The following is a 21,971-nucleotide window of genomic DNA, read 5'->3' as shown; positions in this document are numbered from 1 at the left end:
GGGGATCAGAAGATTATGAATAATTGAAGAAATCAGAATGTTGTATGCTTTCCTTACAACGTTAAGGATTTTATTGAAGCCTAAGATACTGAAGAAAGGCCAGGAAATCTTCGCTTGCTGTTTGCTTAGCAATGGGCTTTGCATTTAAATTGAGACATCACTCCATTAAATAGGAACTAATATGTAGTTAACTTCAGGTGGCCCAAATATTCCAAGTTGATGAGACATTAAGTTCTTCAACTAGACGTGTATGTATTAAGTTCCCTATGCCTATGCATAATGCATATCCTCATTGTGGTGGAACAGTTGGTATTTTGTTTGGATGGAACGTAGGGGGTAAAAGTCCGTATACTGTGTGTACTCAGCACACACTGACTAATGATAACATGACTGTTATTTTGAAGGATAATGTTATTACTTTGAATATCAGAGTGAGCTAGATTTAGAAATCTCAATATCATAGCTAGTCCTAACCTCAAGATATTTCCTAGTGCTCTTTAAATATCAGCTAAGAATTGTGTAATATCCAGGCTCTCTTGTTAACAAGCCCAGGACACACAGGTACTGTGTAGGTGGTCATGCTCTTAACCCTTGTGTTGTCTGACCCGTGCCCAGGACAGAACACTGTTCTCAGTATTACAAGCACAAGGGGAAGCCTAATCACTGAGTAAATACTTGTTGGCTGATAGAGTACCAGGCCCTGGGCACAACGGTCTGGAGAGATGATACGGGTTTGTTGAAAGGAGACATTTTAATTTGCTTCAGTGCAGATTGATGACATGTGGATATTATATAGAAAATACATCTTATTGAGTGTGACTGTTTATTTCTTTCAACAAATGTTAATTGAAAGACTGCCCTTCACCAAACACTATGTTTGAGTTTGTGGAGAGTAACAATGAGAAGAAAGCATGGTTCTTCACCGTCATGGTCTCCCAAGCACGCTGGCTCTTGTGTGTTTCCTTGAAGGGTAGCTCTGTCAAAGAAGCTATCTTTGGAAGCCATGGACTTATTCCAGTGATGCTGTCATTTTTTTAAACCAATCTCAGATTAATCCTCTGCAGTCTCCTTTGGACTTTGCCTTAAGTAGCTTCAATGGTGAGCTTCCCGGGTGGCTCAGTAGTAAAGAATCTGCCTGCCATTGCAGGAGTCATGGACTCAATCCCTGGGTTGGGAAGCTCCCCTGGAGGAGAGCATGGCAACCCACTCCAGTATTCCTGCCTGGGAAATTCCACAGACTGAGGAGCCTGGCGGGCTACAGCCCATAGGCACACAGAGGTGGATACAACTGAAGTGACTTAACATACATGCATGCAGGCTCCATGGTGGCAAGTCACTGCCCTTTTAAGGTGGGTCTGATGTGATAGTATTTGGAGTCAACTTTGATGGGGAAGAAACTGGAGATGAATTAGTTATATCAATTTTAGAAAAGAAAAAAAAGACAAAACCCAGAGTATTGAGTGTAAAACAGTGTCTGAAGGTCAAGCCTTATGATCATTGAGGAGGTTTAAGATTAATTGGATGATACACCTGAGTGACAAAAAAATGGAACATCTTTCTGTGATGGGTTCATGTGGATGCACGGATGTATGAGACTAAGACGTTGGGCAAAGTGAGATGGGGGAACCAGAAGGCAGCATCCTGAAGGAGGTACTGATTAGCTCGATCTACCTGAAGTCTTGACCACAGCCATCTGGCTGCGCCTACCTGGCCCAGACCAGAGACTCGGGTGGAGTATCTTCAGAGGCCTAGGGACTGAGGGTGCTAAGAGCAGGTCAGTTTCCTACGTGTCGGGAGCTGCAGTGAGTGCTCCCTACACACGACCTCATTTAATTAGAGGATGGAAAGTGATTGATTGAAATGGCAGGAACCCCCCTCCACTCTGGAATGGAAAAACCCACTGGGTTATAAATCCACTCAACCAGCTAGGAACCTGCATGGTAAGGGGCTGGTATGACTGCACTCTCCTTCTGCCATGGAGGTTGGTGAGCCTCAGTCACTTTTAGGACAGTCTAGACTCCTGACCAGTTCCCGTCCCACCTCACCAGCCTTTCCATCCATCAGGGAGCGCTTCCGCCGTAAGGCTGGGACTCACTGTCTGGTTCCACGCACCTGATCATACTTTCTTAGATTTTGGTTCTGTAGATGTTCAAAGTCCCGAGTCTTTTTTGGTTGATTTCAACAGAGAGTTTTATTTATATCCTTGCATGCAAGGACAGCTCTTACTTTATCAGTAAAGTGTCCGGGGTCTGGGGTGAGAGCCACAATCTGGTGTGGGGTGTGGACTTTGCTGTAAATCGCTTCTGTCTCCTTGCTCAGTCCTGCCAGCATCTTGTCTTAGTTCTTGTGCCCTCCTGCAGGCTGGGAAGGGTAAGAAAGGTCTTCTCCATCCTTTTTTTTTGTGGTAGGGAGAGTCATTTACTTATTGGGGGCTGTTTGAGAAGGAGTTCTCCAAATGTCAAGACTACAGTGCTTTTTGGGCAATACTAGTCATTGACCTGCAGTGAAGATATCTTAGAAGCATCATCATTTAATCAGTTCACAGGTGACATGTTGTGTCTCTTTCTCACACACACACATGCACACACACACACATGCACACACAAACATGCTGAAGGACCAGAGACAAGGGTAGTCTACGGTGGGTAATTATTTCTAACTGCAAAGCTGTTGTTTGGTTCAGGGACCCTCAGTCATCGGAAGCCTTCTCTGAGATTGAACGACTCATAGGTGGGAACAGAGCCCTGGGGGTGGAGGGGAGGGAAGGGCTTTGGGTACCTGGGTGGGTCTTCCTAGGTCTCTCTGTTCAGTCACGGAAGCCGGGTCCTTCTGAAGCAGGTGAAGCTCACATGAGGGTCCCGGCATGGCTGAGGCACTCAGGTTGCCAAAGGAAACCAAAGGGACCAAACTTTCAGGATATGCCCTCCAAATATTATTCAACATGTGGTTTTTGTGGAGAAGATTTTCCCCCTTTGTTAAAGGGATGGGTTTCTAAAATTTTTTTTTTCCTACATAACTTTTTTGTATTTTTTTGAGCAAGGTAACAATTTCCCTGCTGTGTTTGCTTATGTTTACAATGATTCAGAAGTCATTAAAAAGGTCTTTTTCTCGTAATTTGGCTCTCTTTCAACATTTGGGAGGAAGATAGCATTAGAACGCGGGTGGTCAAAGAGAGGCTTCACTGTGCTTTGAGGACAAAGGCGAGCAATTTAGCAGGTCGGGTTCATTTCCGTAAACTGTTGACAAAGTTATTCGAAAATAATAAGAAAAAATATTTTATTCTCTTCAGCTCTGAACAGAGTCCTAGTTTAAGAGGAAATTGTAATCATCATAGGATAGTGTGTGTGTGTGTGTGTGTGTGTGTGTGTGTGTGAAGTAATCGCCAGAAGGCCTCACCCTCATGTGACCCAGGAAACACTTTACCAGAGTCACTGAAGGCTCCTGAGAAAAGAAAAATGATGTTGCATTTGCCGATGTGAAGAGGCAGAGCGGTCTGTAACTTGTAAAGCTGTGTTTAGACATCAGAGAGGAAATAGTAGCAGATATTTTAAACTGCTGGCATCTGGTTTTTGTTAAAAACACTGTTACTCTTTATACCATTAAGCTTATTATTACTGTGGTTTATTATGTCATCATAAAGCAAAAGGCAAGGAAATATTTAATTGAGCAAATTATTTGGGGGTAAGTGCTTTATTATCAATATCAGCTCAACCAAACAGAATGCTACCAAAATGATGAGATGATTGCTTCTTGAATTTTTGAATAAATTAATGGTAAGATGTTTAGGTTATTTTATCTGTTCTTTTTTGGGGGGTGGTTATTTTGAATTTGGCAAAGAGCATTCAGTGACACAGAACTTTCAGGCACACATATAATTCTCATCTCAGGAAACACGGGGTCATATTATTGTATGAGTCAGGAGATGTTCTCAGAAGTCCTGAACTTTGCATTTTATTTGGCTGTGATCAACCAAATCTGCAGTGTGACCTCACCTGTGATTTAGGTGCTGTTCATCATGACAAGGTCGGGGGTGGGTGAGGGGCCTGAACTGGATGTCAGTTTGCTGATTCAAACTGGAAATGACTCTCTTGTTTATTCACTTGATGGACACACACTGCTGCCCTGTACCAGTGCTGTCCTGGGCATTTGGACGCTGAGAAATGGCGCAGCGTGTACATTAACAGCACATTCCTGGGCAGCAGGTTCCTTCAGTTCCTAGGGTCCTGGTTCTTCCCCCCCATGTTGAGTCCATATGCTGGTCCTGGACAGAGCACTAAGTCATCTGCTGTGGAGTCAAGTTCATGGATACCATGTCCCGTGCTTGTGCTAAATAAATGGTTAAAGAGCTCAGAGGAGGAGGTCATCCCTTTTACTTGAAAAATGTATCTTCCCTTCGAAAAGGTTCAGCTGATTTGATTTGCTTCTCTGTGTATCTGGAGTCCATTTGCTTCAGTTTTGAAGCTGATTTACTTCACAGTCTGGACGAGACTAATTTTTGATGGATTGACTTGTTAGAGTCTAGGCTTGGCTTTGCGTATATCCATTTCTCTTAAACAGACCCACGTATGTTTGCAGATTCATACAAAAGAACCCTTTCAGATGAAGACTTACATTTAAGTTTCAAACAGTGCTAATTGCTAATTGGAAGAACCACTAGGTAACACATGCAGGGCTTGTGTCTGCCAGGCGGCTCCCCCAAGCTTTCTACACCTCATTGAGTCCTCCCAACACCCCATGAAATAGGAATCCATACTATTTATGTTTTACAGAAAAGGAAGCTGAGAAACACACAGAGGTTCATGAATAATTCCTGAAATGAACATTAAAAAAAAATTGATCCAATAAGTGAAAGCTTCTAAAATAAATAATTCAGTTACCAACCCAGGCATTTCCCACATTCTACTGGTTTTATTATAAAATTAATACAGAGTGAAAATAAATGGAGAGATTTTTTCATATAATCCAGCTGCCTTGTGACAATGTAAGTGGATGGTTATAGTACTGCAAACACCATTTAGGATATTTTCTCAGCATTAAGCAGAGAAGAGGATCCCAAAGATATTTTTTTCTGAATACTTAAAAGTTATTCATTTATCATGTGTTGACTAAAAGACCATTCACATTTCTTTATCTCATTCTATAGATTATGTTGTGTATAGACATCTAAGAGAGGGTCACTAAAGGCTGATCATCTAAGAGCCTCTGACACAGGGTCCTGGCCAAGAGAGTGTGTGAAGCCTGAATTCTGACCCCTATTTTGCTGACCAAGGAAAAAAAATATACTCCAGTACAGGATCGAGTGCTTCTGGAGGAAGGGGTCCCATGGGGGAGGCAGCAGCAGTGGTCCTGCAGGGAAAAAGAGAGCACAGAAAAGGCATGTTTTACAGCAACACACAGGCTCCTGAAGATAAGTCCCATTTGTTTACTCAACACAATCCCATCAACTCCCCTCCTAACCCCCCAGCATCCTTGAGATGAGCCCTGAGTGACCACCAGGCAGTGGTTAGCCTGTAAGTTCCTGCTTCATCTCCCCAGAGAGACCTGGCCACCCCGAGGCCACAGAGATCCATCACCGCTTCATCTCAGTGGAGACACAGAGGCAAGTGGTGGAAGGGCTAATGGCCAGGCCGGGTCTGGACAGCAGAGCGATGGGCACCATAGCCGCGGGACCAGGTCTTCCGGTCCCAGATGCCGTACCGCTCTGTTTTCCTGTGTTTCTCAATTACTTGCTTGCAGACTGTGCAATAGGTGAGGATTAATCATCTCTTTGCTGCCAGGCTCATTCAACAGCCAGCTTATTGGAAAGGCATGATTGTGCATGCTGGCTGTGCTGGCTGTTTGTTTATGAAGGTGAGAGTGAAGCAAACACTTGTCCATCAGAGGAGCTGACAGTGTGATGGGGGCTGGTGGGCTGCGTCTGTCTGTAGATGGCAGGGACTGCTCTGTCGTTCAGCCAGATGCTGCTCATCAAATATTCAGCAGCCAGGGCGTTTACAAAGGCCTGTCGTGGGCCCACGCACAAGCCAAAGGGAGCCAGAGGCCAGGCTTCTGGACGTGGGGCTGGGCTTGGATTTTTGTTTGGAAATGAGACACTGGGTTGTTGCATTGAAGGAGAGGGGTGGGGGGTAGTTATCTGGGGAATTAAACATATTTGTGGTCCAGAATTTTGCTGTTGTTTGGACTCTGTGTAATGCTCCGACAAGAGTCTGAATTAACAAGTCCCCTGTATTAATTCTCGGGACCACCTGTCGCAGGAAGATAGACCTATGCTGAGTGGGGGTCCAGATAAAGTGTTGATTCATTCATTCATTCATTCAGTCATCTAACAATTATTGATGAGGCATTTACTCTTTATAAATAACATGTTAGAACCAGCGATACCACAGAGAACAAAAGTAAACATAGCTCCAAAATCCAGAAATTTACTCTCCAGTTGATAATACAAAAGGATGTTTAATTTTTTAGAATAGGTTGATCCTTATCATTGGCAGGTTCAGTGTTTGTTAATTCGTCTACCTGCTAAAATTCATTTGTGACCCCCAAGTGACGCTCACAGTGCTTTCATGGTCATTGTTGGACCTTGAGGAGTGGCAGGAAATTGGAGTTACCAGCCGTGCATGTGCGGCTGAGGAAGGTCAAGACCAGGTCTCCTTTTGGGTTCCGCTCAGACTGTGAACAGGACACTAGTTAGTGCCACGTAGACCACGCTTTTGTACTTTGTGTTGGTGATACTGCTGCTTAAAATGTCCTCAAGGGCACTGCACTTCCTGAGCTCAGGGAGGTTGGACATATGATTATGCAACCCCACTCCTGGACATATATTTGGAGAAAACTCTATTCGGAAAGATACACGCACCCCGGTGTTCATAGCAGCCCTGTTTACGGTAGCCAGGACATGGAAGCAACCATAATGTCCGTTGACAGATGAATAGATAAAGAAAATGTGGTATGTATACATCGTGTAATATTACTCAGCCATAAAAAAGAATGAAATAATGCCATTTTCAGCAACATGGATGGACCTGGAGATTACCATACTAAGTGAAGTAAGTCAGACAAAGATAAATATCATATAATATCACTTATGTGTAGAATTGAAAGAAATGATACAAATGAACTTATTTATAAAACAAAAAAAGACTCACAGACATGGAAAAAAAAACTATGCTTACCACAGGGAAAGGGGATCAGGGAGGGATGAATTAGGAGTTTGGGATTAGAAGATAAAAACTGCTATATATAAAACAGATGAACAACAAAGACCTACTGTATAGCACAGAGAAATCTATTTAATATCTTGTGATACCTATAATAGAAAATAATCTGAAAATAATATATATCGATATTTATATTGATACATATCTGAATTCAGTTTTTTAAAATGAAACAAAAAGGAGGCTGGGATGTGCCTTGTGGGTGAAATACGTTTATCAGAGAGACTACATTCAAGCAGGAGTCACAGTGCTGTTGGCCGTGAGTTCAATGTTGATGAATCTGCAATAGGTATTGAATAAGGTGTCTCTAAACAGGTTACATATTGATCGGTTGATGAAAATGTTATAACCAGAGGCTTCCAGGATCCTACTGTGTTTCCCCAAGGACCAGTGGTCAGTATTATCCACTCAGTGTTCAAGGCATCATCACTGAGCGTCACTGCCGCAAGCAACAAGAGTTGTGTGTGTGTGTGTGTGTGCGCGCGTGCATGCTCAGTCACACAGTTGTGTCCAACTCTTTGCGACCCCATAGACTATAGCCCACCAGTCTCCTCTGTCCATAGGATTTCCCAGGCAAGAATACTGGAGTGTGTTGCCATTTCCTACTCCAGGGGATCTTTCAACCCGGGGATCGAACCTGTGTCTCTTGCATCTCCTCCACTGGCAAGCGGATTCTTTACCACTAGTGCCACTTGGGACACCCTGATGAAAGTTAAATGTATATGTTTTGCACTGGAATGTGGGGCTCAGGGTTGACCTGAATGAACACCCATTAGGACTCTCAGAGGCGATGGTTACAGGATGCCCAGCAATGCCTTCCTCCTTAAGGACCGAGTCTCTCCTGGAGAGAACATAGATGTGTGAACAGTCACCATCTGCCAGGAGCTCAGAACATGGCCCCACTACCAGGACAGTGGGACCTGGTTGGAATGAGGAGGAGACACTCTTTCTGCTCAGTTTCAGGTTATAACTTTTTAAAAATTAATTTTTATTAGAGTATAGTTGCTTTACAGTGTTGTATTAGTTTCTATTGTATGGCAAAGTGGATCAGCTGTATGTATGCATATAGCCCCTCTTTTTTGGATTTCCTTCACATTTCGGGGACCTCAGAGCACTGGGTAGAGTTCCCTGTGCTACAGGCAATTTATAATTTTTGATGGGGCTGAATTTTGCACAAAGTGTCTATATAGATGTTGAGTGCAGAGATGTTACTGTGTCAAGAATTACATGAAGATGTAACAAGTAGATGAGTTCCTTATAGGCTGTTTTACTCAGTTCTCTAGATTTTAGAATAGTTATATATTTTTAAGTGGTATTAAGGCAACTCAGTAATATGTACTGTTTCTCACATTAAGAAGATCCATACAATTCACGGAGCAGGAAAATGAACAAATTTAGTCTAAACACAAAAAAACCGCAGATGCGGGCAAATAATGTGGTAAAATAAACAATGACGAACATGAGATTTCCTCCAGTTCCAACTATTTAGTTTAAAAACCCACTGACCTTTAGCAACAATTAGAGTGAGTGTCTGGGTCTCAGGAGGGCTTCTGTGTGGTGTTCGCTCTGAAATCGCGTCTTTGTTCCTCCGTGGGTCGAGGGCCATGAGGCCCAGTCACCCCACCTCTAATCTGTGTAGGCGTCTCAGCTCCTGCACTTGGTCGGCTTGTTCTTTCTCCTCCATCTTGGAGCCTCGGGATTGAATTTGAGGAGCGTGTGAGTTGTACCTAATCTCCAAGTGCCCATATGTGTCTGTACCTCACCATTCAGGTTCCCCCAGGCCAGTCACCCCAGAGGATTGGGGTCAGTGATTAGAGCAGTTTAACTGAAGATAAACCATTCAGGGATTCAGTTTTCCCACCTGCCATGGACCATCCAAATGCCAACAGCAGACTCCTCCTCCCCCATTGTCACGTCTTCAGAAGACACCCCAGGTTCTGGGCTGTGTGATGCGGTCCAGTCCATCCAGAGAAGGTTCTGTTTCCACCAGAGGGAGCCGCTTTGTCCAAAACAGTTACAACTGTGGCATTTCAGGGCCTTTAAGGCAGTTCCCACTAACCCCACTTACTTGGCCTCATTGATACTGTTTTTCCTGTAAAAAAAAAAAAAAAGTAATCTTAAGTAACCATTTATTGTGAGTACTATTTGAATTTAAGTTATGAAAAACAAGCATTTTGGGGAAAGGAGAATGAGGGAATCCAATCAAACATCCTAGAAAAGATAGTAGCCCTAAGTGCAAGAACTTAATGATGAAACTAAAACACACTTTTCACCTCCACAATGAGGTTTATTTGAGGGGTAGAGCTCCGAGGGTAGAAGAAAACATTTCAGAAAGGGAAGTACTCTATCCTAAGTATAAAGTTAGGAAGTAATCTATATAAGCACATAGGTAACGGTAGACAATGCATTTTCTATATAAACAATGCGGTCCTGAGCATCTCAATGTTCCAGGTCAAGTCCTCTCAAGCTCTCACTCAGGAATGGCAGCAAAACTTCCAGGGAAGTAACTAAAGTAATGACACCACAGACATGAGACACGGTCATCTCATTAATAGCGGTGATGATGGTTACCTTCTCACTGTATTCTCAGGATACCCATCATCTCTGAAGTCTTCACTGGAGATTTTCTAAGTTAGGACTCAGGGTACAAAGAAATGTAAATAAGTCAACGTCTTTAAATTCAAGGAGTTTCCCATCTAATTCTGAGATTATACTTGGAAATTAAGAGTCAATGGATAAGTGTAACATCATGTCAATAATATGATGAATATTATGATGGATAAGTGTGAGATCATGTCAATAATATGATAAATATGATGAATAACAGCACAAGTAGCTAAAGTTTGAGTTGTTAGTCGCTCAGTTGTGTCCTACTCTTTGCAACCCCATGGACTTTGGCCTGCCAGGCTCCTCTGTCCATGGAATTCTACGGGCAAGAATACTGGAGTGGGTAGCCATTCCCTTTTCCAGGGGATCTTCCTGACCCACTGATTGAACCCAGGTATCCTGCACTGTAGGCAGATTCCTAACTGTCTGAGCCACCAGGATATAAATGATATATAAATGTATGTTATATATTCTGCAACTAAAGAGGATGGGAGGGCAGTTCCTGAAAGCTCTGATTTTACTTGGGTGTCATTGATTTGTAGTCTGCTTTTCAGACAGTGTTTGGCCAACAGCCCTGTGTGTTTTGCGATGTCTTCTGAAATGTGCAAGCAAGGCCACGCCATCTGGGTGGGATGAACACGTGATTCTCCAGGCGGCAGTTTATCTGAGGCTGTTGGATTTGTGAGGCTCTCTGTTAAAGGGTCTGAGTCTGTGCGTCTTGAGGGGAGGGGTTGGGAGGGTTAATGCAATTGTATTTCCTGTTTGCAGTAAAGTGTCAGGAAGAGATATCCTTGGGGGATCTTAACATATCAAGTACTTTAGCTGGTTTTTGCTAAGTTTTGATCCTGAGAGTGGTGATGGAGTGGAGAAGAAAGTGTGTGTGTTTGCATGTGTGGGAGTGTGTTAGCGTGCATTTTCAATAGATCCAAAGTCAGAAGGGGGTTATTTATGTCCAGGAGAGGAGAAGAAGGGACAGAATGAGTTAGGAGAACTCAGAACATTCACCTGAATGTTTGCAAGGAGTGAAGTACTATAACATAAAGCCAGATTGTGGGACATCATAGAAACTTCTCCAAAGCAGCCTGTGTTTTCAAGAAGTCTGTTAAAATGATGTCTCTACCCTATCCTGGAACTTGGCACTGCTTTTTTCCCCTTCTGCCTATAGAAAGCTTCATTTGTGGGAAGAAGTCCAGTCAGTGCCTGGCTGTTATGTTCCGCAGAGCGTGTGTTTCCGCCACCTAATCCGTGCCCAGCAGCCCGGCCCCTGTGCCTGTGTGCAGACCGTGCCTGGTGCTTCATGACTGTCAGTGTCCAAGGGCATTTCCTTCCCACTTCCTTTCTTTCTCTTCTTAACTTCCCTCCTCCATTCTTTTCATCTTCACTGTGAAATCCTGCAGACAGTGTGAGTCTTGTGAGGACTAGTTTTGTGAATCAGTTGTGCTTTAGGCAGTGCCCCCCTGGGCCTGGTATTTTGTGTAAGAACTCACTTATCCATCCACTTCTGGTCAAGTCTGCAGTGGTGGTCATGATCCTTACTGTCTTCTCTATTATCGTCAAGAAATGGAAAAAAATTGAAAAATTAATCATTGCCCTTTATAATTTCTTTTTTAATTTACTTTTTATTTTATACTGGAGCATAGTTGATTAACAGTGTCAGTGTTAGCTTCAGGTGTACAGCAGATTGATTCAGTGATACATATACACTTATCCATTTTTTTGTCAGATTCTGTTCCCTGTATAGGTTATTACAGAATATTGAGCAGAGTTCCCTGTGCTATACAGGAGGTCCTTGTTCACTATATATTTTATATATAGTAGCTTGCATTTGTTGGAGAAGGAAATGGCAACCCACTCCAGAATTCTTGCCTGGAGAATCCCAGGGACAGGGGAGCCTGGTGGGCTGCCGTCTATGGGGTCGCACAGAGTTGGACACGACTGAAGCGACTTAGCAGCAGCAGCTTGCATTTGTTAACCCCAGTCTCCCAATCTGTCCCCCCCCAACCTTTCCCTTTTGGTATCCATAAGTTTTTGAAGTCTATAATTTCTAAAAGCATCATATGTGATCTAATTTGTCTGTCTCAACTGTACCTAAGGGTTGCATGGAGCTCATTTCAATTCTTTTGTATTACATTTTACAAATGGAGAAATTGAAGCTGCACAATTCATCTAAAGTACCACCAATAAGAAGTGGCAGAGCCAACAGAGGCACCCATGTTTTGGGTTCTGATTCCGGATACTTCCTTAACTACCGTGTTGCTAAGTAACCACAGTGCCATGCCCCCTCCCCCATAGGTGCAGTCCAGTCCTCATGCAGGAGGTTTTCATTCAGGGAACCGCATCCCAGAGCTCATTCATGGGTGTTGAAAATGGTGGAGGAAACGGCGAAATGGGATTGGGCCTAAACTTTTGGAATGGATGGAGAGTCTGAAATCAGGGCCCTGGCTTACACTTGCCAGGGGTATACTTACCTTTTAATTTCCTGTCATTAAATAAGTTTGAGTTAAAAATCAGGGAAAGAAAATACACCTTAGACATAATACTGCCAGCTCAGCGGTTTGAAGGCTTGTGGTTCTTCTCTGCAAGTATTTTACATTATCCAAATATAACATGATGAATTCTATGTGAATAAGTGGTATGGTTTTTATGGCTATGCTGCTTTATAGTAAATCTGGAGAAGAAAGTTATACAGAAGCTAAGATGCCAAGGACCTCTTACCATATTTGAGCTGATGAAAACTAAGTGTGATGCTGTCTGTCGTATTTTTACTTCTCACCCAGATTTATTTATTTATGTATTTTTCAAACTGAAGTTTAGTTGATTTACAGCATTCTGGGTGTACAGGAGGCATATATATGTATGGGCTTTACTGGTGGCTCAGACAGTAAAGAATCTGTCTGTACTGTGGGAGACCTGGGTTCGATCCCTGGGCTGGGAAGATTCCCTGGAGAAGGGAATGGCAAGCCACTCCAGTATTCTTGCCTAGAAAATTCCATGGACAGAGGAACCTGCTGGGCTACAGTCCCTGGGGTTGCAAAGAGTTGGACATGATTGAGTGATCAAAGCCACTACCACCACCCATCATGATATATATGTATGATATTATATATTCAGATTCTTTTTCATTATAGATTATTACAGGATATTGAATATAGTTCCCTGTGCTAAACAGTAGGTTCTTGTTTATCTATTTTATATATAGTAGTGTGTTTCTATTAATCCTAAATTCCTGATTTATTCCCTCTTCCCTTTCCGCCTTGGTAACCATTAGTTTGTTTTCTGTGTCTGTGAGTTTGTTTTATAAATGAGTTCATTTGTATCATTTTTTTTTTTAGATTCCTCATAGAGGTGATATCATATGATGTTTGTCTCTTTCTTTTTGACTTACTTCATTTAGTATGATAACCTCTAAGTCCATCCATGTTGCTGCAACTGGCATTATTTCATTTTTATTAAATGCCTGGATAATATTCCATTGTGTATATGTATCACGTCATCTTTATCCATTCATCTGTCAATGGACATTCAGATTGTCTATCATCTTGGCTAATGTAATTTTTTGAATATTGTGCGTGTGTTTTTTTGAATTTTAGTTTTCATCTTTTCCAGACACATGCCCAGGAGTGGGGTTGTTAGATCATATGATAGCTGTATTTTGAATTTTTAAGGAACCTATATACTGTTCTCCATAGTTGTTGCACCAATTTACATTCCCACTAACAGTGTAGGAGGGTTCCCTTCTCTCCACATTCTCTCCAACATTTATTATTTGCAGGCTTTTTGATGATGGCCATTCTGGTGGGAGTGAGGTGATACCTCATTGTAATTTTGATTTGCATTTCTCTAATAATTAGCAACATCAAGCATTTTTCATATGCCTGTTGTCTGGCTGTCTTCTTTGGAGAAATGTCTGTTTAGGTCATCTGCCCATATTTTGATTGTTTTTGTAATATTGAGCTGTATGAGCTGTTTTTATATTTTGGAAATTAATTTTATTGTTACTTTCTCCCAACTTATTCCATAGGGCAAACTTAATAGAACGATACTGGTTACACTAGTGAAACCAGTGCGTTCAAGTTTATCAGAAGTTTTATAATGGCTTACTGTCTACCTATCCACCTAATAACATATAGCATGATACAGAGCATAGGAAAACAAATACACCTGGAATAAAGTGAATTCCCAAGGGTCTGCGGAATTTAGCAGGGGTGGAGTCACAGGAAAGCCCAAGCACTGAAGCAGCCAAGTCCAAGAGGGAAGTCGTTACATGAAGAATTCGGAGCCCATGAGATAAAAACCAGTAGGTTTCTCAGAAGCAGAGCAAGTCTTACTGCTGCAGCTTGGAGTCGGTTCCACTTACTCAGCCTCAGGAAGAGGACGCCAAGAGAGGCTGCGAGCCCTGCACTAACAGTTGCTTCAGCAAATGAAAGAACCTCAGCTATATCCTCGCTTATCTCATCCACACGGTGAAAACCCAGGCTCTGCAGGGCAACAAAAGAATGCGTTTGCTTCAGGCCAAGGCGCCCAGCGCCACGCCATGTACCTGGGCCTCCAGGTGGCCCTGACTGTCCGCACCAGTGGCGGTTTCTGATTCTTCCTGCCGGCGCCCAGCCTTGCTGGAGCCCAGCCTGTGCTCCGAGGCTGAGCTGCAGACGTGGACTTCTCACTCACATGCAGAGGTTGGAGGGCAGCTGTTGAGTTTCTGCCTCTGACAGATGTCTGGAGCACAGATGTTACTGCTGCTCCTAGGGAAACCCCATGGGCTTTTAGGTCAGGGCATAGGTGCATGCCTTGTTAGGAGTTCTTTTATTTATAGGTGTGTGTCACACCCGTGTCGCACAGGAACTGAGTTTTGGAAACACTGATCTCTCATTCTCTCACCTTTAAAGCCTATGTCAACCTTCTTCAGGGACAAAAATGGCTTCCTGTTCATACTGGAGGTCTTTGATGTTCTTTCTACTTCCTGATCAGGTTTCCCTGGTGGCTCAGTGGTAAAGAATCCGCCTGCAATGCAGGAGATTCAGGAGACACGGCTTTGACCCCTGGGTTGGGAAGATCCCCTGGAGGAGGGCATGGCAACCCACTCCAGTATTCTTGCCTGGAGAATTCCATGGACAGAGGAGCCTGGTGGGCTATAGTCCATGGAGTCTCAAAGTGTCGGCCATGACTGAAGTGACTGAGCACATATGCAAGTCAACATGATGCTGACTCTGATGCTTATCACACTGGATACATGTGGTGACAGGTGAGACCTGTGCACAGACCCCAGGCCACACCTGTGTTCAGTTGTTGGAAGGGAGGGGATCCCCCACTAACCAGGATCCCCCACCTGCCAGAGTCAGCCCCCAAATCTAAAATCGCAGTGGCTGAGTGTCCAGACTTGGGAAGTCCATGAACTTGGAATCAGATCCACCTCCCCTGCTGACCAGCTTAGGATGTGGCGGTCACTTGGCACCTCCGCACCTCAGTTTTCTTGTCTGTACGGTGCAGGTAAGAGACAGTGCCGGCTGGGGGCTGCTGAGAGCGACTGGGAGCTGGGCTCAGAGTGGGTGGGCAGAGACTGTCGGCTGTTATAACCTCCCTACCTGTTCTCGTCTGACCAGGTGGAAGGTTGGCAGGTGCACTGGTCACTTGTGCCCCATCCCCATGTACTTGGCCTGCGGGGTACAGAGAGTCAAATGCTATCCTGGCTGAGAATGGCTGGGCTTCCTTCTCCTCTCTTCTCTGAATCACCAGCATGGTCCTGCTCAGACTCCTGTGGGCTCTGTGGGAATGACTTAATGGCCAGGCTCCAGAGGGTTCTTGAATATCTGACTTCAGAGCATCTAGGGTGGGTAGTCTGGAAGAGTAGCCTTTCTGTAGACAATTCAAGGTCTTGGGTGTGTACACTTCACACACACACATACACATGTGTACATATATACTTTTGCTTATGTGCAATAATGTTTTAAAATTTAAAGACACTTGCCTTCTGGCTTTGAGCATACTATCCTTTTCAAGGACACACACCCATCTTTGTATCTCAACGTCCTCCCAGCAGCATCAGTGTGTTTGGCCCTGATGTTCTTAGACAAGCCAGTGGCCAAAGTCTGTACACTTGCTCTGGGCCAGTCTGAGAATAGTTCCCTGCACCAGGACAGCTGGGGCTGATGCTCAGCACATCCTATTCCCAGGTGGGATAAAGGATGTAATGGGCAGATGCTATTACCTCTGTCTGCAGACACGGAAATGAACGGCCGTAGCAGTGTAAGTGGCATTTATTCCTTTGCAGCAATCCCTGTGGCCTCGTTAAGAGATCCCTCAGCTTCGTTTGTTTCAAATGTAGTCCTCTAACCTTTAGACTGTCCTGGAGACCTGAAGATCCACAGTGGGACAGAAGGTGCTCAGCCTCTGTGTTCATTTGGGTTTACATTTCTGCCATTCATGAAGTTTTTCACTTCATTGGTTTGTGGTTCAGATTAAATAAGATAATTAATGTCAGGTATGCCTGGCACAAGACAGATTCCCAAACAGTAAATTCTTGTGATTATTACTGTATCATGATGAGAGCTGACTGTACTGAATGTGTGTGTATGAGAGAGAGAGAGAGAGTGTTGTCTTTGCATCTGGGAGATGTGATGTGAGGATAAAGGACCGGGCTGATGTTCAGCTGGGATGCACCTGTGCAGCCAATTGGATTACAAATTGTATGAAAACACACCTGATAGGCTAATAAACAGCCACCACCCTGAGCTTGCCACCCACTCGCTCGCCTCTGTGCCCCACTACCCCAACGTCCCAGCTCCCGGATCCTCCTCCAAACCATTGCATTATGATACAGTGATGAGCTGGTTACACCTGGCTCACCAGATCGCCCCCAGAACCTGCCCCAGTGATACAACTGGCATTGGTTCTAAGTAGTTGCTGTGTATGTCAGTTGGTTGGTTGGTTTAGTCACTACGTCGTGTCTGACTCTTGAGACCCCATGGACTGTATAGCCTGCCAGGCTCCTCTGTTCATGGGATTCTCCAGGCGAGAATACTGGAGTGGGTTGCCATTTCCTTCTCTATGTGTAGGTCAGACTGCTGGTTAAATAACTTGAATATTATTTCTGGAAAAATTATAAAAATAGTACAACTTAAATATCACTTTTGTGAAGATTATTAAAATGTTAAACTAGTATGATCCCAGAGTCATAAAATTCAGCTATGTTTTAAGAAATTACAGGACAATTAAAAAATCTTTAGCAGTATTCGACGTTTATTTCTGCTAAGAATTAAGAATGGAATATATCTTTAAAAATCGTGATGTATGAAATTAATTTGGGGAGGGGACAAAAAATGAGCTTACTCAAGATCCTGATGGGCCGGTTAAAAAAAAATTACAAAAGCAAGATTGTGTTGCCCAGTTCTGTTTGAGATGGGTCCTCAAATCCTGCTAAGTAGCAATGCATTTTTCAGTGCCCAGAACTAAACCCAAGTTAACAAAAATGCAACTGTTTACTGAAATACCATTTTCTCGATGCTCATCTTTATGGAATCCTTTCTTGAGTGTGTACAGCCCTGGGTGAGGTCTTTCCAAGGGTCTGTAATGGCAGAACCAGTCCTGCCTGCCCCTCGTCGAGGACCCAGAGGAGACCAGAGGTCCTGTGAGGTTCTGTGAGAATCCAGAGGTTCTGTGCTGGCCTTCTCATACACTGTTTTTAAGAATTTGTTAAAAAAAGAGACCTCACTAGTGAAACTGTCTTCTTAACAATTATTTTAAAGTCTATTCTGAGGTTAAAAAGAAAAAAAAATTACCCCTCTCAAATGGAAAAACCACTTACCAAGTCATAAACTGAAATTTCAGTATTGAACTGAAGCTCTAAATGACACATCAAGGCCACTGTCCATCTTGGAGTTATGCTGAATGGCCATTTTCAGTTCATGTTAATGATTTTCACATTTATTTGTACAGCGTAATTGTGAAAGGATACCCCACATGGAACTCAAACCCACTGAACTCCCATTCATCCATCAACCAATTACCTAAGACAGATGTTTAAATTAAATTCGCTCCAGTTTTTCTTAAAAGATACCAACACTGCTTTCTAAAGAAAACCATATGAATAAATATGAACTTGCTGGTAATTGCAGATGACTTTTAGGTGCTCATGCAAAGCCTATATTGTCTTGAAAATTAAATTTATGCTTTTGAATTGTGGTGCTGGAGAAGACTCTTGAGAGTCCCTTGAACAGCAAGGAGATCAAACCAGTCAGTCCTAAAGGAAATCAACTCTGAATATTCACTGAAGGACTGAAAAGGCCTTGATGCTGGGAAAGATTGAGGAGAAGAATTGAAGGGGGTGACATGAGATGTTTGGAAGACATCACTGACTCAGTGGACATGAATTTGAACAAACTCTGGGAAATGGTGAAGAACAGGCAAGCCTGGCGTAGTGGAGTCCATGGGGATCACAAAGAGGTGGACATAACTGAGCAACTGAACAACCAGAAAATTTTCTTCTCTCTGTCAATTTGATTCCTGTTCTTCTTTTTAACCTCTTGAACCTTGTTACTGGAGCTCCCAGCAGGACCATGACTGCCTGGTGACCCCCAGGATCTGCATGGCTGGTGGGTTCCCTCTCACACTAGAATGGGAGCCCAGAGCTCAGGGGCATGGCTGCCCCTTCTGTTCCCTCCTCCCAAATGCTGTTCCCTTTATCTCTCCAAGTCTTACCCACACTCCCAGGTCTGTTCAGATCCCGCCGACCCCTAGAATTCTGCACCGGCTTTAGTTATTTGGAGTCTGTCTGCATTATCAATGTGAGGCGGGGCTTCTGCTGCTCTGCACACAGCCCGGCAGTGGATGCTGATGCAATCTTTCCTGCATGTTGGTCGTATGTCACTGAATAGCCTTGGAGCGCTCTCGGGCAGAGTCAAGTCTAGTGACCATAAATCCTGGACAGAACTTGGGAAGGGCTCCCATCAGCTTGAGGGCTGCCAGAGGCACTTTTGACAATTCTTTCTAGGGCAGAGGTCTTTCCTGTTTCTCTTTCTCGAGGCTGGTTTGACTCCAGACTCATTTAATTGATGCTTCTCCCCCTATCTTGTCTGGGAGCTGACAGTCCAGAGCTGAATGTGTGGTCTGTGTTCCAAGCCTCTTATGGGTTAGTGGGGGAGATGGATACATCAACAGATAATACATAATACATAATACAGCAGGAGGGCTTGGGAGAGGGTATTGGGGAAACAAACAGCAATTGGCGTCTGAGCCTCCAGGAATTTAGAGGAAGTATGTTCCAAAGACTAATAGAGTTTTGCCAAGAATATGCACTGGTCATAACAAACACCCTCTTCCAACAACACAAGAGAAGACTCTATACATGGACATCACCAGATGGTCAACACCAAAATCAGATTGATTATATTCTTTGCAGCCAAAGATGGAGAAGCTCTATACAGTCAGCAAAAACAAGACCAGGAGCTGACTGTGGCTCAGACCATGAACTCCTTATTGCCAAATTCAGACTTAAATTGAAGAAAGTAGGGAAAACCACTAGACCATTCAGGTATGACCTAAATCAAATCCCTTATGATTATACAGCAGAAGTGAGAAATAGATTTAAGGGCCTAGATCTGATAGATAGAGTGCCTGATGAACTATGGAATGAGGTTTGTGACATTGTACAGGAGACAGGGATCAAGACCATTCCCATAGAAAAGAAATGCAAAAAAGCAAAATGGCTGTCTGGGGAGGCCTTACAAATAGCTGTGAAAAGAAGAGAAGCGAAAAGCAAAGGAGAAAAGGAAAGATATAAACATCTGAATGCAGAGTTCCAAAGAATAGCATGAAGAGATAAGAAAGCCTTCTTCAGCGATCAATGCAAAGAAATAGAGGAAAACAACAGAATGGGAAAGACTAGGGATCTCTTCAAGAAAATCAGAGATACCAAAGGAACATTTCATGCAAAGATGGGCTCGATAAAGGACAAAAATGGTATGGACCTAACAGAAGCAGAAGATATTAAGAAGAGATGGCAAGAATACACAGAAGAACTGTACAAAAAAGATCTGCATGACCCAGATAATCACAATGGTGTGATCACTGACCTAGAGCCAGACATCCTGGAATGTGAAGTCAAGTGGGCCTTAGAAAGCATCACTACGAACAAAGCTAGTGGAGGTGATGGAATTCCAGTTGAACTATTCCAAATCCTGAAAGATGATGCTGTGAAAGTGCTGCACTCAATATGCCAGCAAATTTGGAAAACTCAGCAGTGGCCACAGGACTGGAAAAAGTCAGTTTTCATTCCAATCCCAAAGAAAGGCAATGCCAAAGAATGCTCAAACTACTGCACAATTGCACTCATCTCACACGCTAGTAAAGTGATGCTCAAAATTCTCCAAGCCAGGCTTCAGCAATATGTGAACCATGAACTTCCCGATGTTCAAGCTGGTTTTAGAAAAGGCAGAGGAACCAGAGATCAAATTGCCAACATCGGCTGGATCATGGAAAAAGCAAGAGAGTTCCAGAAAAGCATCTATTTCTGCTTTATGGACTATGCCAAAGCCTTTGACTGTGTGGATCACAAGAAACTGTGGAAAATTCTGAAAGAGATGGGAATACCAGACCACCTGATCTGCCTCTTGAGAAATTTGTATGCAGGTCAGGAAGCAACAGTTAGAACTGGACATGGAACAACCGACTGGTTCCAAATAGGAAAAGGAGTTCGTCAAGGCTATATATTGTCACCCTGTTTATTTAACTTATATGCAGAGTACATAATGAGAAACGCTGGACTGGAAGAAATACAAACTGGAATCAAGATTGCTGGGAGAAATATCAATAACCTCAGATAGGCAGATGACACCACCCTTATGGCAGAAAGTGAAGAGGAACTCAAAAACCTCTTGATGAAAGTGAAAGTGGAGAGTGAAAAAGTTGGCTTAAAGCTCAACATTCAGAAAACAAAGATCATGGCATCTGGTCCCACCACTTCATGGGAAATAGATGGGGAAACAGTGGAAACAGTGTCAGACTTTATTTTTTTGGGCTCCAAAATCACTGCAGATGGTGACTGCAGCCATGAAATTAAAAGATACTTACTCCTTGGAAGGAAAGTTATGACCAACCTAGATAGCATAGTCAAAAGCAGAGACATTACTTTGCCAACAAAGGTCCATCTAGTCAAGGCTATGGTTTTTCCAGTGGTCATGTATGGATGTGAGAGTTGGACTGTGAAGAAGGCTGAGCGCCGAAGTATTGATGCCTTTGAACTGTGGTGTTGGAGAAGACTCTGAGAGTCTCTTGGACTGCAAGGAGATCCAACCAGTCCATTCTGAAGGAGATCAGCCCTGGGATTTCTTTGGAAGGAATGATGCTAAAGCTGAAACTCCAGTACTTTGGCTACCTCATGCGGAGAGTTGACTCATTGGAAAAGACTCTGATGTTGGGAGGGATTGGGGGCAGGAGGAGAAGGGGACGACAGAGGATGAGAAGGCTGGATGGCATCACTGACTCGATGGACGTGAGTCTGAGTGAACTCTGGGAATTGGTGATGGACAGGGAGGCCTGGCGTGCTGCGATTCATGGGGTCGCAAAGAGTCGGACACTACTGAGCGACTGATCTGATCTGATCTGATGTTCCAGATGTTCAAGCTGGTTTTAGAAAAGGCAGAGGAACCAGAGATCAAGTTGCCAACATCCGCTGGATCATTGAAAAAGCAAGAGAGTTCCAGAAAAACATCTATTTCTGCTTTATTGACTACACCAAAGCCTTTGACTGTGTGGATCACGATAAACTGTGGAAAATTCTGAAAGAGATGGAAATACTAGACCACCTGACCTGCGTCTTGAGAAACCTATATGCAGGTCAGGAAGCAACAGTTAGAACTGGACATGGAACAACAGACTGGTTCCAAATAGGAAAAGGAGTGTGTCAAGGCTGTATATTGTCACTCTGCTTATTTAACTTCTATGCAGAGTACATCAAGAGAAACGCTGGGCTGGAAGAAGCACAAGCTGGAATCAGGATTGCTGGGAGAAATATCAGTAACCTCAGATATGCAAATGACACCACCCTTATGACAGAAAGTGAAGAGGAACTAAAGAACCTGTTGATGAAAGTGAGAGAGGAGAGTGAAAAAGTTGGCTTAAAGCTCAACATTCAGAAAACAAAGATCATGGCATCTG

General features: G+C 43.4%; 1 protein-coding gene across 3 annotated transcripts in view; it reads left to right on the top strand.

Moving 5' to 3' along the window:
- Positions 1 to 21,971, top strand: part of PIEZO2 (piezo type mechanosensitive ion channel component 2) — a 252,316-nt gene that overhangs the window by 43,368 nt on the left and 186,977 nt on the right. The window lies entirely within an intron of this gene.

The sequence above is a fragment of the Bos javanicus genome, chromosome 24, assembly GCF_032452875.1.
Source record: "Bos javanicus breed banteng chromosome 24, ARS-OSU_banteng_1.0, whole genome shotgun sequence".
Classification (NCBI taxonomy): Eukaryota; Metazoa; Chordata; class Mammalia; order Artiodactyla; family Bovidae; genus Bos; species Bos javanicus.
This window is presented reverse-complemented; position numbering and strand designations above follow the sequence as displayed.